This window comes from Talpa europaea (genome assembly GCF_964194135.1).
Source record: "Talpa europaea genome assembly, chromosome: 11".
NCBI lineage: Eukaryota > Metazoa > Chordata > Mammalia > Eulipotyphla > Talpidae > Talpa > Talpa europaea.
In genome coordinates, this window is record NC_140078.1 from 84,534,920 (window position 1) to 84,552,045 (window position 17,126).

Below are 17,126 nucleotides of genomic sequence, written 5' to 3' on the forward strand. Positions count from 1 at the left end.
ACATGACAGACACCTCAACAGTCTATCTCTAGATGTCCTCCCTCTTACTCCTCTACACTATTAGCTATGAAGAAGTTTGTGCTATTAAAAATAATGAAATAAATTAAAAAGCTCATAAATGTATATGTGACCACAAGCAAGTATTTATCTTTCATCTTCTGAGGGGGAAAATATAGAAAATGATACATTGAAAGCATATCAAACTGCTGCACCTCCCCCTGCAGTGACCTTTAGGGCTAACCGTCCCTAGGTCTGGCTGGGCAACCAGCGCGCAGGGGGAGAACAGCAAAACCCTACCTGCTGCACCTCCCCCCGCAGTGATCTTTAGGAATGGCTTTCGCCACGGTCCCTAGATCCCGCTGGGCAACCAGCACGCGAGGGGGGGGGGGGGAACAGCCTGAAGCACAGAAAGTGCAGTGGAAGTTCCCTGCAAAGGCAGAAGCTTATCAAAAGACAACGACCACCAAGAACCACTACAAGAATGCTAAAAATCTTATCCCCTCTTCCTAGAACTACAAACTTTAATCCCTTATCTGTCTTTCTAAACTTCCTCCTTTCTTCTATAATGGTCATTGCTTGTTATGTAGATCACCTCCCTGATAGTGATAGACTGAGCCAGCAAGCAAGCTAATTTCTTTGATATTCATTCCTGTGCTTTTAGAAAACATATATATACTAGTCACAAACTTAAAGAAAATTACACTCAGATTTTCACTCTTGAAGTGTGTCTGTGTGTCATTTCTTTCGCCGACGCCCTGACCACCCTGCACGCTTCTCTCAGCCCTGAGGTGGCCTCATCGTCTACTGCTGTGCTGGTCCGCGGCATCAAACTATGACAAAAAATTAATGTATTATTATTATTATTATTATAATACAGAGCATATATAATATTAAGAACCCATACACAATTTGCCTCAAGCCAAAGAAATGCAGATTAAAACAACAAAGTATGATATGTAAACTGGCAAGAGTACTGTTACTATAATACCTGTGGAAGATTGTGACATTTGCATGCACTACTGCTAAGTGTATAACAAATTCACTTTAAGTTTCTATCCCTTTTCCACTAATCCTTCTACTGGGAATTATTCTAAGGAAACCATCCAAAACATGTGACAGGAGAGGAATCTATACTCATGAAGATTTCCATTCAAGTATTACCAGTAGCAATAAAAGAAACAATAAACAAATCATAAACATATTTCTTTTTTATTGAGGTGACATCGGTTTACAACACTGTATGATTCAGAGGTACAGGATCCCACCTCTTCAGAAGTATGTTACCACACCACACCCCATGACCAAGGCACACATCATCCTCCACCATTGTCTATTGAGCTCCATCCATACCCAATTCTTCATCCCCTCCCCCCACCTTCCTCTTCCTCTGGTAGCATCAATTCTACAGTCATATTTCTGGGGATTATTACCGGTTTATTTGTCTGACCCTTTGTTTTGCTTATCTACATTCCACATATAAATGAATGTATAGTGTCATTCACTCCAGATCCATCCATGTTGTTACCTATGGTAAGAGTTCATCCTTTTTTGTAGCTGAATAGTATTCCATTGTGTATACATACCATAAATTCCCAGTCCACTCATCTGTCCTAGGTTGTTTCCATAACTTGGCTACTGTAAATAGCACTGCAATGAACACAGGAGTGTATATATCTCTTTGAATTAGTGTTTTTGCAGTCTTCAGATAAGTACCTAGGAGTGGAATTGTATCATGTGGTAGATATATTTTGAAGAGTTTCCAAAACTTTCAAGGTCTTCCACAGGTGCTGGAACAGTCTACATTCCCACCAAGATGCAAGGGTTCCTTTTTCTTCACTCTTCGCCAACATGTTGTTTCTGGTCTTTTTTTTTTTTTTTTAAGATTTATTTATGTATGCATACAAGAGCTGGGGTACAGGCCAAAGGTGTGTGTGTGGGAGGGTGGTGAGAGGATTCACCAAAGACAGAGTCGGGAACAAAACAGGCAGACTGACTAAAATATACTGCTGAGGGGAGCAGCGGGCGAGATGAGAGGCCTGCCACGCCATGTGGTTTGCTCCTTGGCTTGCCAGGGATCAAACTCATGCTGTAGAGCTTGCAGATAGTTTCACAGTGCTGTGCTTATCCCCTTGTGCCATCAGGGAGGCCCCGTTTCTGGCCTTTTTGATATGGGACATTTTCACAGGCCTTAGATGGTATCTCATTGTGACTTTGATTTGTATTTCCCTCCTAGTATGAGATGATGAACATTTTTCTCATACGTCTGTTGGTCATTTAGAGTCTTTTTTGGAGAGGTGCCTACTTAGCTTTTCTGCCCACATTTTGATTTGATTCTTTGTTTTCATTTTGTTGATATGTATGAGTTCTCTGTAGATTTTGGATATCAGCCCTTTGTCAGATGTATGATGTACAAATATTTACTCCCATTCAGTAGGTGTCTTTGTTTTAATGACATTTTCTTTTATCATACAGAAGCTCTTTTAGTTTGATATACTCACATATGTTTATATTCTCTTGTTTCTCTTGCAGTTGGAGATGAATCCACAAAGATACCAGTGAAGCCAATGCCTTGGGGTGTTTTACATGTTTTTGTCTATGTATTTTATAGTTTCGGTCTTACATCAAAGTCTTTAATCCAATTAGAGTTAATTTTTGTATATGTTGTAAGCTACTGGTCTTATTTCATTCTATAAACATTCTATATTAATGAAAAGTCTTTAAAGCATTGCCATTAAAGCCCTAAAAGAAAAAAAAAATCACTATATAAGTATACCAAAAGAGCTACAAAATATTTTAAATGAAAACTGGAAAAAATGTTTGCAATATATTGAAAAAATAGTAGTAACTAAAGAGGGAACCTTACAAATCAATCCAAAAAAAAAAAATAACCATTAAAGAAATGGGCAGGGTATGAATACATACTTTTTCAGAAGAAATATAATGTCCAAAAATAGATAAAAAATGCTGAACCTCACTAAGTAATAAAAAGTTCCATCAAATTAAAGAGTAATGATGTATCTATTCCCTCGTAAATTTTGGCAAATATGCAAAGATTAATGGTATCTAAAGCTGGCAAGATAGTGGGAAAATCAATACACATTGATAAGTGTATTCAGATATAAGTGTTTTGCAGAGAAACTTGCTAGTATTTGACTAAACTTTTTAAATTTTATTTTGAAATAACTTCCTTCATACAGAAAATAATAGAGACAGTAAATAGCACAAGAGTTCCCCTACTTCTTTTACTCAGCTTTCCCTAATACTAACCTTGACATAATCATAATATAATAATCAAACCAGGGAATTAACATGTATAGAACACTATTAACTAAACTAGAGACCTAATTCAAATTTCACCATTTTTTCCACTGATGTCCTTTTACTGTTTCAGGATTTCAAGCCAGGATCTCACATTCAATTTGGTTGCTACGCCACCTTAGTTTATTTCAATCCAAAACAATTTCTTAATTTTTCTTGTTGATCAGATTTTTTTTAAGAACCCACAGCTTTTACTCCAGCAATTCTTCTTCTAGTAATTACTTTGCTGCTATCTTTACAGAAATGTATTAAAATGTATTTATTTTGATGCTTATTTCTATATTTGAATACAGTGAAATATTGGAGGTTGGGTGACAGGGAGAATGATTTGAACTTTCCAATTTATACACTTTTGTTTTCCTTGATTTCTCCCCCTAACATTAATGTATTTGTTTTATATTTAAAATAAAGCAAAACAAATTATAAAGAAAAAAGACGGGTAACAACTAAAATTGGCAAGTTAAGGCAGTTTGGACAGTCCCTTAAACAAATGACGATACTGTGTAGGTACAATAACGTTTGGTGATTTTTTTATTTAGTTAGTTGTTTTGGTGGAACATGTTTAGCTATTTTGCAAAATTTTAAATGTGTTTGTTCTTTGGAGGAACAAGTCATGTCTACTAACTTTTCCTTTAGAAATATTTACACAAATGTTTAAAGATATTTGAATACAATGATTTTGCTGCATTGTTATTTGTAGTTTTGCAAATTCAGAATAATCCTGAGGAGCATATTCAATAAGTTAGGACACTTTCATAAAATGAGTATTATACAGCCACATACGATTAGGTAAATCTTTGATTTGAAAAAATATCCAAAATAATGAGAGAAAAGCAGAGTTCAGTTGATTCTATTTTTGTTAATAAAGTATAATTTTTTTTTAAAGATTTATTTATTTATTTATTTATTTATTTATTTATTATTTATGCAAGCACTGGGTACAGTCAGAAGCGCGGGAGGGTGAGAGAATTCACCAGAGCCAGAGCAGGGAGCAGAGCAGGGGAGCAGCAGGCAAGGCAGTAGAGGTCTGCGCGCCATGTGGGACCTTCGCCGGCAGCCGGGGATCGAACCAGTGCTGCAAGAGGCTGCAAGCAGCTTCACAGCCCAGCGCTCAACTGCTGCGCCACCAGAGAGGCCCAAAAGTATAATTATTTGTTTGTACATATTGATACATACACAGAAAAAAATGTAAAACTATTAAAAATATTTCCTCTTACGAATATGAAATTAAAACTAGTGATGTCTTATATCTGTAATTTTTCTCAAATTCTACCTAATTTTAAAATATCTTAAAAATAATAAAAATAGGGCCTCCCCGGTGGCGCAGCGGTTGAGCGCTGGGTTGCGAAGCTGCTGCCCGCAGCCTCTGAGGCGCTGGTTCGATCCCGGGCTGCTCCCCGGCCTCCTGAGGAGGGTCCCACATGGCACGCAGACCTCTCCTGCCGCCCGCTGCTCCCCTCAGCAGTGTACTTCGGTCCTTCTGCCTGCTCTGCTCCCCACTCTGGCTCTGGTGAATTCTCTCACCCTCCTGCGCTTCTGACTGTACCCAGTGCATGTATAAACAAACAAACAAACAAATAAATAAATAAAAATGCCTCTATAAAAAAAAAATCACAAACACTAGGGAAAAAGTTTGATGTACTATATAAATGAAAACATTACATTAATGGCACTTTACTCTATGAATAAAGCAATGCAAATAAATAAATTGTATTATAAATAAATTGTATTATAAATATATATAAAAATGTATGTGTATACATGTACATATATATACACATATACACATATATGCATGTATATGTATATAGAAATGACTAAATAAATGCATCATTTAATAAAAATTGGCTTAATTAATGTGAAGCATTTAGGTGATCTGAAAAATTATGTTTTCCAGCTATAGCATTACTACTTTAAAAAATTAAATCATAGGGCCTCCCCGGTGGTGCAGTGGTTGAGCGCTGGGTTACGAAGCTGCCCGCAGCCTCTGCAGCGCCAGTTCGATCCCTGGCTGCTCCCCGGCCACATGAGGAGGGTCCCACATGGCACGCAGACCTCTCCTGCTGCCCCCTGCTCCCTTCAGCAGTGTACTTCGGTCCTTCTGCCTGCTCTGCTCCCCGCTCTGGCTCTGGTGAATTCTCTCACCCTCCCGTGCTTCTGACTGTACCCAGTGCTTGTATAAATAAATAAATAAATAAATCTTAAAAAAAAATTAAATCATAATCAAAATGTGAGACGAACAAAAGACAATTATTTAATGGAACAGTGATGTTATTACAAGCCTGATTTAAATCCTTACTTCCTATCTCCTCCCAAGGGGAAAAGTACTAGCATTTATTAAACAAGTGCATGCTAAAATATAGTAACTATATGCTATGATAATTTCTTTTCACATTAACCTTTATAACAATTATAAAATGTCATTATTATTATTATTCTTTAGAAATTAATTGAATGAGGTACAGAGGTGTTAACTTGCCTATGGTTATACAACAACTACATAGCAGAACAAGATCCTGAAGGCAGATTTGACTCATTCATAAGTTTATACTCTCTCCTGCACAATATGCTTTTCCTAAGCATATACATATTCAAATGTCTTTCAGAATAAACAATAGGCCACACCATCAGCTAATCCACTTGTCTTCCTTGTACATTATTTTCATTCTTTCCTTATTTTTTAAATTTATTTCTAGAGCTAATTGACTCAGATATTTACTCTGACCTGCACAAGTCCTTTGACATTCTGAAAGTATTTATTCAGCTACTAAAAATATTTTATAGTTCCTGGAATATTAAAGCAGGAAGGGTCGTAGAGACAATCTACATCTTTCCACATAACTTTAACAACTCATTCCTCAAGGTGTTTTCATGATTCAAGAGACATTGGTGACACTGTTACCAGCTTTGATCTAGCAATCCTACTTTGGGATTCAATCCTGTAGAACAGCAAAAATGTGAGGAGATATATATATATACACACACACACACATAAACACACACACAAGGATATATATTAAGGCATCAGCAAAACACAAACAACATAAAAACACCCACAGATTCATCAACATAAAGCTAGTTAACTAAAAGTGATATAGCTGATATAGTATGCTATGAAGATGTTAAAAACAGATCAGCATATAGTAATCTAGGTAGTTAAATCCATGGAATAACTTATCTTATTGTTGTAAAAACAAAATAACCACAAAGTATTTATGCATGTACATATGCACATTTGTTTATATAAATAAATACAATTTAGACTACTTAGATTAGCCTGGATAAAGGGCTGGAGAAATAATTATTCCCTTTTATCATCCACGTTTACACTGTGTTTAAGGCAGTGGTGACCATCCCAATGACTATAATCTTTATTCATAAACCAGAGACAATAATGAATGTATCACCCAATTGTTGCTGGAATTACATGAAATAACATGTGTAGTTCTTGGCACTTTATAGGCACTAATACATCACACAATTATTATCTTTTGCTTTCACATCAACAGCTTTCCTTTGTTGATCTATATTTTTTTATAAAACAGTATTTAAAAATATTCTGTTTAGTATCCACAGATCCAAAATACACAGAAGAATAAAATCTATCTTATTAAATGAAATTAACACTTAAACTGTATTATGGGCCTAGCTTGCCAATCCTTAATGGGACCTAAGGAAAACTCAGACTAAGGAACTATGGTGGACGAATATCATTTTAACTGTCTGTTTGAAATATTTTGTTTTACTTTTATTAGAAAACATCTCTATTTTTGAGCTATGATCTATAGCAGTTGTAAATTACAAGATTTTATGAACATAACTAAACATTTGCTTTCTCTTTCTCTGACACACCAAAAATGTTTACTTTTAGTAAGTATTCATATTTCCCATGTCAGTGTTTTTATTTGCATAAATCCAGTAAGACTCTCTTTTCCTAAAATTTTATTAGAGAAGAAGAGTGTGCTTCTTTTGCACACTCGATGCACAGCAATGGCCAAATCCCTTTCAGAGCATGCACTGTGTTATCATGTTCTGCCTTTTGCCCAAGGGTCTGAAGTGAAAAACAATGTTTGTGAAAATGCTTTGTAATGAAAGCAATATACAGATGAAGAATTGTTTTAAAATGTATCCATTCATAAGCATTAAGTTCAAAATTATTGAAGAATCAAACATAACACATGATTTATATACTAGTAAGTAATTCAGTATCTGATTTAGAAAGTCAAAGAACTGGAAATGGAAGTTGTGGTACTGTGGACCACCAGAAATGGATCCATACCCTGGCTCTAATATTATTTTGTCAGTCACTTGACAACTCTGGGTCAGTCTCTGTAATAACGACAATGGTAAGACCTATTTCCAACTGGAAATTGCGAGGGTCAAATGGAGAGTCTGTGTTAATGTTTTTCAGATCTAGTGACCCCTTTTTATAACACATTTTTTTTAAATAATAAATTTTATTTTTATATTCCCCATACAATTGCAGCCCCCCCATTCTGACCCCAATCCCTTCCCTCCTGCCCCCCACCCCCCCAAAAGTGTCTCTGGTTCATAGTTTTTTGTTGATTTTGATTTTCACTTTCTTATAGTTATTCATTTTCCTGGTCCCTTATTTAAGTTTTCTAGATTCCTGCTATGAGTGAGACCATCCGGTATTTTTCTTTTTCTTTCTGGCTTATTTCGCTGAGCATGATCCCTTCCAGCGCCATCCATGTTGCTGCAAATTGCATGTGTTTATCTTTTTTGAATGCTGAGTAATATTCCATGGTATATATAACACATTTTTGAAGCATGCTATTCTCTATCTTGAAATAAAACTCTTTTTTTTTAAAAGATTTATTTATTTATTTGTTTGTTTGTTTATAAATACAAGCACTGGGTACAGTCAGAAGCACGGCAGGGTGAGAGAACCCACCAGAGCCAGAGCAGGGAGCAGAGCAGGCAGAAGGACCGAAGTACACTGCTGAGGGGAGCAGCGGGCGGCAGGGAAGGTCTGCGCGCCATGCGTGACCCTCCTCTGGTGGCCGGGGAGCAACCGGGGATGGAACCGGCGCGGCATAGACTGCGGGCAGCTTCGCAACCCAGCGCTCAACCACTGCGCCACCGGGGAGGCCCGAAATAAAACTCTTAAATCACTAACTTTAACCCAGAATCTAGGCTCCTTTTCTGCCTTTTAACAAGCTTAAACCCTATTGTAGCAATCCCTTTTAGAATTCTCCCTCCTCATTGGCTCAGTTAGAAGTGGATCTTGTCTCAGTACCCAACTTGCTACTGGGTATGAGCAGGTTATTAAATTTTGGCTAGTGAATGTGAATAAAGTGACATGTGCAGTTTAAAATTCGCATTTTCTTTTTCAATAAATTATCAAAGTATTTGTACTTCTTTCCCTCTTTTACCTCTGTGGATGTGATAGTAGAACTTTTGATACTGGGGGCCCCCTGGTGGCCAAGGGGTGAAGTCTCAGCACTATGAAGCTATCTGCAGCCACTACTAGAGCACCAGTTCAATCCCTGGCCAGGGAGCTGACCCACATAGCACAGACCATTCCTGTTTCATCTGCCGCTCCCCTCAGCAGTGTATTTCAGTAAATCCCCCCGTTCTGCATCCCACTCTGTCTCCAGTGAATCCTCTTAATAACGCCCTCCCCGCCCCGTTCTCTGTCTTAGACCCCAGTTCTTGTAGGCATAAATAAAATTTTCTTTAAAAAAAATAAACTTTTGACCTTATAATGATGACCACACCCTAAGGGTTGTCATAACACATCAAGAGTTATCAAGGGACTGACAAAATAGTATTTGGAGTCGAGACATAATCAATAAAAAAATTTTAGTTATCTAACATTAAAAAAAAGTTTGGATATAAGATGAAATTTATATAAGCTTAAACTAAGGTGGTCACAGTCATTGTGTATAGGAGCTGTAGGAAAGTGTACCAAGAGAAGCAGGGGTAGACAAAAGAATAGAAACTACTTCTAGGTTAAGTAGTAACAAATCAGTTATTTATGTATGATGAGTAAAAATAAATTCATTAAAATGGAGATAATATTCCAAAATAAATTATAGATTGCTGAAGTATTATATTCTCTCAAATGGACTTGGCAAATAATTCCCTCTGAGGAAATAAATTCTCAGTGCTAAGATACGGGATGATTGAAGAACAAAAATCAGAGAATAGTATCTTGATAAGAAAATGAAAAAAAGAAACAGTAATATAAGATGTAATAAAGAATTTTCAGATAGACTATGGGGTACAGTATTAGAGTGAGACTATTCAAATACAACCTACTGAACAAAACACTATTCAAAAATAACTTCAATATGTAATTTTTATAATTTCTTCTCATTATAAACTATTTAAAAATATAAAGGGTGCCAATATATTTAATGTTTATTTTTTAATTCAGTGAGGTAAATACATTTCATGTATTTGTTCATTTAGTAATATTTCATTTAAGACTTAAAAGGCATATGACATCTTTTGTTACATATTTGTAAATGTTTGCTGTTGTTTCTTAGTAATTGTAATTCTATCTTTACAGTTAAATACATAGTTGAAAATGTTGTAATATATTGAGTAGAGAATAAGTAAATTATTCAGTGATATCAAGAACAGTGTATTTATTCCATTTCAGCTTCCCTCTCCATAATAAGCCTTCTAAATTCCTTGGCCTTCTGCCTAACATGTTATGTTTCAGTATTATTGTGTATTAAATCACTATACAATTATATTTGTAGTTTGTTGAGTCCAGCAGGGCATTCAAAATTCATGCCAAATATTAGACAGCTCTTGTTATACAGTTTTCTTCCGTGCAATGCAGAACATCTCATGTTCTTAGTTCTTTGTTGAATAAAAATGCCTTCAGAATTACTACAACCCAAACACTCCCACAAATTCCTGAACTATGTCAAATGACAGTGTCTTTCAAACTATTTGTGATATAGTACCAGCTTTCCCCCATTACATCTGTCCAAAATCAATACTCTTACAAAATATAGCCACTAAGAAAAAAATGAAATAAAAGAAAAAGACATACAAAGTACAAGGACCATTTTATTTTTATATTCAACAGATTAAAAATTACCCTGTCAAATTACTATAAAAGATTGTAAATGGTTACTCTCATTTTTTGTATTTCTCCATGGCATATAAACAACAAATAATTCACAGACCAACTCTGGTCCATGAACACTGTGAATAGCACTATCTGAGGGACAATACTGCCTTCACTCTGAATTGCTGGTAAAAATAAAGCAATATATAGAAATGTTAGTTATTACACTTAAAACTTTTATTTTATATTTCCTTCAGCAGAGCCTGAAATAAACAATTCCATCCACATTACCAACACTGTGCTACCTCATATCTTCCTCCTGTCCAAAACTTTTGACATACACACAGTCCTATTTACTTTCTTTTTCAAAGGGCAACCTTGTCCTCTGTGATATTGAATTCCTTTCTGCAAAGGCATATCAATATTACTTAGCCAGTGAAAAGTCCAGATCCCTTTAGTAAGTCAAAAAGCAAAAGAATACAACAAAGTCTGATTTTAAAAGGACTCACACAATGTACATATTCAGAATACCAAAATGTTGCCACTTCATTGCTTGTTCATCCATAAGCTTGTGCCCAAATCACTTTTTTTTTAAATAATAAATTTTATTTTTATATTCCCCCATACAATTGCAAACGCCCCATTCTGACCCCAATCCTTCCCCTCCCGCCCCCCACCCCCCAAAAAGTGTCTCTGGTTCATAGTTTTCTGTTGATTTTGATTTTCACTTTCTTATATTCATTTTCCTGGTCCCTTATTTAAGTTCTCTAGATTCCTGCTATGAGTGAGACCATCCGGTATTTTTCTTTTTCTTTTTGGCTTATTTCGCTGAGCATGATCCCTTCCAGCGCCATCCATGTTGCAGCAAATTGCATGTGTTTATCTTTTTTGAATGCTGAGTAATATTCCATGGTATATATGTACCACATCTTCTTGATCCAGTCATCTATTTTTGGGCATTTGGGTTGTTTCCAAAGCTTAGCTATTGTAAACAGTGCTGCTATAAACATAGGGGTGCAGGTGCTCTTTGGAATTGATGTTTCTGTGTCCTTTGGGTAAATACCTAGGAGTGGAATTGCTGGATCATATGGAAGCTCTATGTTTAGTAGGTCCAGAAATCTCCACACAGCTCTCCATAGTGGTTGGACCAGTTTGCACTCCCACCAACAGTGCAGAAGAGTTCCTTTTTCTCCACACCCTCGCCAACATTTGTTGTTGCTAGTTTTTTTAATATGTGCCATTCTCACTGGTGTGAGATGGTATCTCATGGTAGTTTTGATTTGATTTCCCTGATTACAAGTGATGTTGAACATTTTTTCATATGCCTATTGGCCATTTGCATTTCCTCTTCAGAGAAGTTTCTTTTTAGCTCTTCTGCACATTTTTTGACTGGATTATTTTCTTTGTTGTTGCTGAGTCTCATCAGCTCTTTGCAGATTTTTGTGATCAGTCCTTTATCATTAGTGTTGGGTGCAAAAATGTTCTCCCAGTTGGTGGGGTTTCTCTTTGTTTTTGTTATTGTCTCTTTTGCTGTGCAGAAGCTCTTTAATTTGATGTAGTCCCAGCTGTTTATCTTTGTCTTCACTATCACTGCTTTGGGTGATGTGTCTGTAAAGATGTCTTTGATGTGCAAATCCCGTAGTGTTTCGCCTATATTTCCTTCTATGTATTTTATGGTTTCAGGTCTTATGTCTAGTTCTTTAATACATTTTGAGTTGATTTTTGTGTATGGTGTGAGGTAGTGGTCAAGCTTCATTCTTTTGCATGTAGCGACCCAGTTTTCCCAGCACCATTTATTGAACAAACTTTCTTTGCTCCAATGCATAGTCTTTGCTCCTTTGTCAAAGATTAGTTGACCATAAATCTGTGGGTTTATTTCTGGATTTTCTATTCGATTCCATTGGTCTGTATGTCTGTTCTTGTTCCAATACCATGCAGTTTTGATGATTATGGCTTTGTAGTATAGTTTGAAGTCTGGGAGTGTGATGCCTCCATTTCCTTCTTTTTTTTTCAGTGGAGCTTTGGCTATTCGGGGTTTTTGGTGATTCCATATGAATTTCATCAATAATTGTCCTATTTCTTTGAAGAATGCCATTGAGATTTTGATTGGAATAGCATTGAATCTGTATATTGCTTTTGGTAGGATGGCCATTTTAATAATGTTTATTCTTCCAATCCATGAGCAGGGGATGTCTTTCCATTTCTTTGTGTCTTCTTCTATTTCTTTTAACAGTGTTTTATAGTTTTCTTTGTATAGGTCCTTTACCTCTTTTGTTAGATTTATTCCCAAATATTTGATTTTTTTTGTTTCGATAATGAAAGGGATGGTTTTTTTGATTTCTTCTTCTTCAGATTTATTGTTTGTGTATAGGAAGGCTACTGACTTTTGCGTGTTGATTTTCTATCCTGCCACTTCACTGAATTGATTGATGAGTTGAACTAGTTTTTCTGTGGAGATTTTGGGGTTCTCTATGTATATTATCATATCATCTGCAAATAGTGATAGTTTGACTTCTTCTTTTCCTATTTGGATTCCTTGGATGTCTTTCTCTTGTCTTATTGCTCTGGCTAGGACTTCCAGTATTATATTGAAAAGCAGTGGTGAGAGTGGACATCCTTGTCTTGTTCCAGATCTTAATGGAATTGCTTTCAGCTTTTCACCATTGAGAATGATACTGGCTGTTGGCTTGTCATAGATGGCCTTTATGATGTTGAGGTATGTTCCTTGTATCCCAAGAATTTCAAGGGCTTTTATCATGAATGGGTGTTGCACTTTGTCGAAAGCTTTCTCAGCATCTATTGATATTATCATATGGTTTTTATATTTCTTTTTGTTGATGTGTTGGATAACGTTGATTGATTTTCGGATGTTAAACCATCCTTGTGCCCCTGGAATGAATCCAACTTGGTCGTGGTGAATTATCTTATGGATACATTGTTGGATTCTGATAGCTAAAATTTTATTGAGGATTTTTGCATCAGTGTTCATTATGGAGATTGGCCTATAGTTTTCCTTTTTTGTGTTGTCCTTGTTCGGTTTTGGTATTAGTGTAATATTGGCTTCATAGAACGTGTTTGGTATTGTCCCTTCCTTCTCAATTTTTTGGAAGAGTTTGTGAAGGATAGGCACTAATTCGTCTCTGAATGTTTGGTAGAATTCATTTGTAAATCCATCAGGTCCTGGGCTTTTGTTTTTGGGGAGGTTTTTGATTACCATTTCAATTTCGCTGCTTGTAATTGGTCTGTTTAGGTGTTCTATTTCTTCTTTATCTAGCTTTGGGTGATTGTAGAGTTGTAGGAATTTGTCCATCTCCTCTAGATTGTTGAACTTGTTTCCATATAACCGTTCATAGTAGTTACTGATTATTCTTTTGATTTCTGCTGTGTCCATTGTGATTTATCCTCTTTCATTTATGATCCTGTGTATTTGTGCTTTCTCCCTTTTTTCCTTTGTGAGCCTGGCTAGGGGTTTGTCTATTTTATTGATTTTTTCAAAGAACCAGCTCTTGGTTTCATTGATCTTTTGGATTGTTTTTTTAGTTTCAATTTCATTTATTTCTGCTTTGGTTTTTATTATTTCTTTTCTTCTACTGGTTTTGGGGTTTTTTTGTTGTTCTTTTTCTAGATCTTTGAGCTTCGAGATTAGGTTGTTTCTTTGAGTTCTTTCTTGTTTCTTGATGTGAGCTTCTATTGCTATATATTTTCCTCTTATTACTGCTTTTGCTGCATCCCATACATTTAGGATATTGGTGTCCTCCTTGTCATTCAATTCAAAGAATTTTTTAATTTCTTCTTTGATCTCCTCGTTAGTCCAGTGGTCTTCCAGTAGTGTGGCTTTTAATCTCCATGAGGTAGGATAGTTCCTTGCCTTCTTTTTATGATTTATTTCTAGTTTGATGCCTTCGTGGTCAGAAAAGATGGTTGGTATGATTTCAATCTTGGTGTATCTGTTGATGTTTGTCTTGTGCCCCAGTATGTGATCGATCCTGGAGAATGATCCATGTGCGCTTAAGAAAAATGTGTACTCCGTTTTTTTTTTTGGGTTTAGTGTTCTATAGATGTCTGTTAAGCCCAAATGCTCTAGGTCCTTATTTAGAGCTTTAGTTTCTTTACTTATTTTTTGTTTTGTTGATCTATCCATTGTTGATAGTGGTGTGTTGAAGTCTCCCACTACGTATGTGTTTTCTCTGATGTCTGTTTTTAGAGAGGACAACAGTTGTCTGATATATTTTGGTGCTCTTTCGTTTGGTGAGTATATGTTAATGAGTGTTATTTCTTCTTGAAGTATTGTCCCCTTAATCATAATGTAGTGGCCATTGGGGTCTCTTTTTATTTTTTTGAGTTTGAAGTCTGTTTTATCTGATATAAGTATAGCTGTTCCTGCTTTCTTTTTTGGCCCATTTGCTTGTAGGATTGTTTTCCATCCTTTGACTTTGAGCCTATTTTTATCTTTTGTAGCTAAATGTGTTTCCTGGAGACAGCAAAAGGTTGGGTTTTGTTTCTTAATCCAGGCTGCAACTCTGTGTCTTTTTATTGAAGAGTTTAGTCCATTTACATTTAGAGTTAATATTGATATGTTAGCATCTGTATTTGCCATTATGTTTGTCTTTCCTTTGATTTTATTTATTTATTCTTTTAATAACTTTTTTTTTTTTTTTGGTCTTCTTTCGTTGTTATTCATCCCTCTGAGGTTCTGGCTTTAGGATTCCTTGTAGAATTTTTTGGAGTGGGGGTTTAGTCGTAATGAAATTCCGGAGTTTCTCTTTGTCTGGGAAGGTCCATATTCTTTCTTCATGGAGGAAAGAGAGCTTTGCGGGATAGAGTATTCTTGGTTGGCATCTGTTTTCTTGGAGTCTGTTGACTATGTCCCTCCACTCTCTCCTTGCCCATAGTGTTTCTTCAGAGAAGTCTGATGTCAGCCTGATTGGTTTTCCTTTGAATGTTATCTGTTTCTTCCCTCTTGTCAGCTTCATTATTTTTTCCTTGTCCTGGATTCTTGGGAGCTTTACTATTATGTGTCTTGCTGTGTTTTTCCTTTCGTCGTGGAAGTTTGGTGTTCTTCTTGCTTCTTGTATATCAATTTTCAGCTCCTTCTTCGCATTTGGGAAGTTCTCTTCAATTATATCCATGAATATTTTCTCTGTTCCTACATCTCTCTCCTCTCCTTCTGGAATTCCTATAACTCTTATATTTCCTTTCCTCATGGAGTCAGATAGTTCCCGAAGTCTTTCTTCATTCTTTTTCCTTCGTACTTCTCTTTCCTTTTCTGTTTTGGTTCTTTTTATTTCTGTGTCTTCAAGAGTACTTATTCGCTCTTCCATTTCACCTATTCTGCTTTCATTGCTTTTCCCAGAGTTCTTTAGTTCCTCCATTAATTCTTTGATCTCCTGCATTTCTTTTACTTCCCTCTTTAGGGACTCAATTTCCTTCTTCTGATCTATCACTTTTTTAATCATGGCAATTTTAAATTCTCTTTCTGGAAGGCTCAGAAGTTCTTCCAAGTTGCTGTCGCTGCAATCTGGGGAGTGGTTTTCTTTTTGTGGTGTGCTTCTTTCCTGAGGAGTTGTTAGGTTGCGTGTGGTTCTTCTACTCCCTACTGTCTGTTTTCTAATTTGTCGTATGCGTTGGGACACTGTGTTGCTCGGACTGACTGACATCTTGGGTGAACTTCTCTGCTCCCCTCTGGCTCCTCCAGGAGCCATCTCTGTCTTCTGGGGGAGCTTTCTGCTGGTTTTAGGCAGTTTTTACTGAAGAAATGTCCCTGTTCTAAAATGGCGAAGCGGGATGCAGTCCCTGCACCTCCGGTTTCAGGCACACTCTTCTGCGCACCCGGTCTGCCCCGGACGTGGGTGCCTGCTCCCTCTGTGGGCTCAGACTGCTGGTCGGAAGGGGCCTGGCGTGGGCTAACTTCCCGGCTGGCCACTGGGTCCTCCAGAAGCCTTCTGTCCTTTTCAAGCAGTCTTAAGAAATTTCCTGTTCTATGGGGTGTTAGTGACTTTTTTTTCCTGGTCGCTAGGTGGCGCCAGAGATCTCTCCTATTGTCCTTGGGGGGCTGTTTTTCGCCTCCCCCCACCCCGTGGGACAGGGAACAGAGCGGGAATGGTAGGGTACACCTCAACAGATTTGGGGTGCTGTGTCTGCCTTGTGCCCCACCGTCGTGGAGAACCCACGCCCCGAATTTTCGTGCCCTGGGTCTCAGTTCAAAGCCCTCGGTTCCAGGACGCGGGCTGTAGCCCAGTTCAGTGGCGCGGGAATGGCGCCTTTTGCACCGCTCCCGTGCCTGGGCGCCTGGTTCCTGCTTACTCAGGGAGGGACCTTCACCTCAGTGAGGACCTCCGCGCGTCTCCCCGCAAGCCTAGGTCGCAGGCGCGGGGACCTGGGCAGCCGCGATCCAGGTCTGCACTTGCTTTTCAAGCGCGCCCAGCGCGCTGCTTTTCCACGCACGCTTACTGGCAGCTCGGGCTGTGTGCGCGTCTCCCGGGGTCTTTGTTCTTCTCTAATTGCGCACGGAGCCGTTCGCTCACCGCCGCGGCGAATCCTGCAGGGTTCGCCTCAGCTCCCGTTCACAGGGTGTGGTGGCTGCAATAGTTCCTTTCCACTCACAGTCCCGCTTGCTAAGTCGTTTGTTCTTGTTGGCCGTTTTGGTTTGTTGTTTTCCTCCTCTCTGCCGGTCGGAGAGTCCCCCAAATCTCTTTTATGTTCCCCCAGGTAACTACTCAACCTCCCCGGGTCCCTAGTGCACCAACCCTGCCACTCC

At 37.6% G+C, this 17,126-nt stretch overlaps 1 protein-coding gene across 1 annotated transcript in view; it reads right to left on the reverse strand.

Moving 5' to 3' along the window:
* The window catches only part of ZCWPW2 (zinc finger CW-type and PWWP domain containing 2), a gene marked incomplete at its 3' end in the record, with an annotated part of 82,588 nt that overhangs the window by 23,484 nt on the left and 41,978 nt on the right, over positions 1-17,126 (reverse strand). The window lies entirely within an intron of this gene.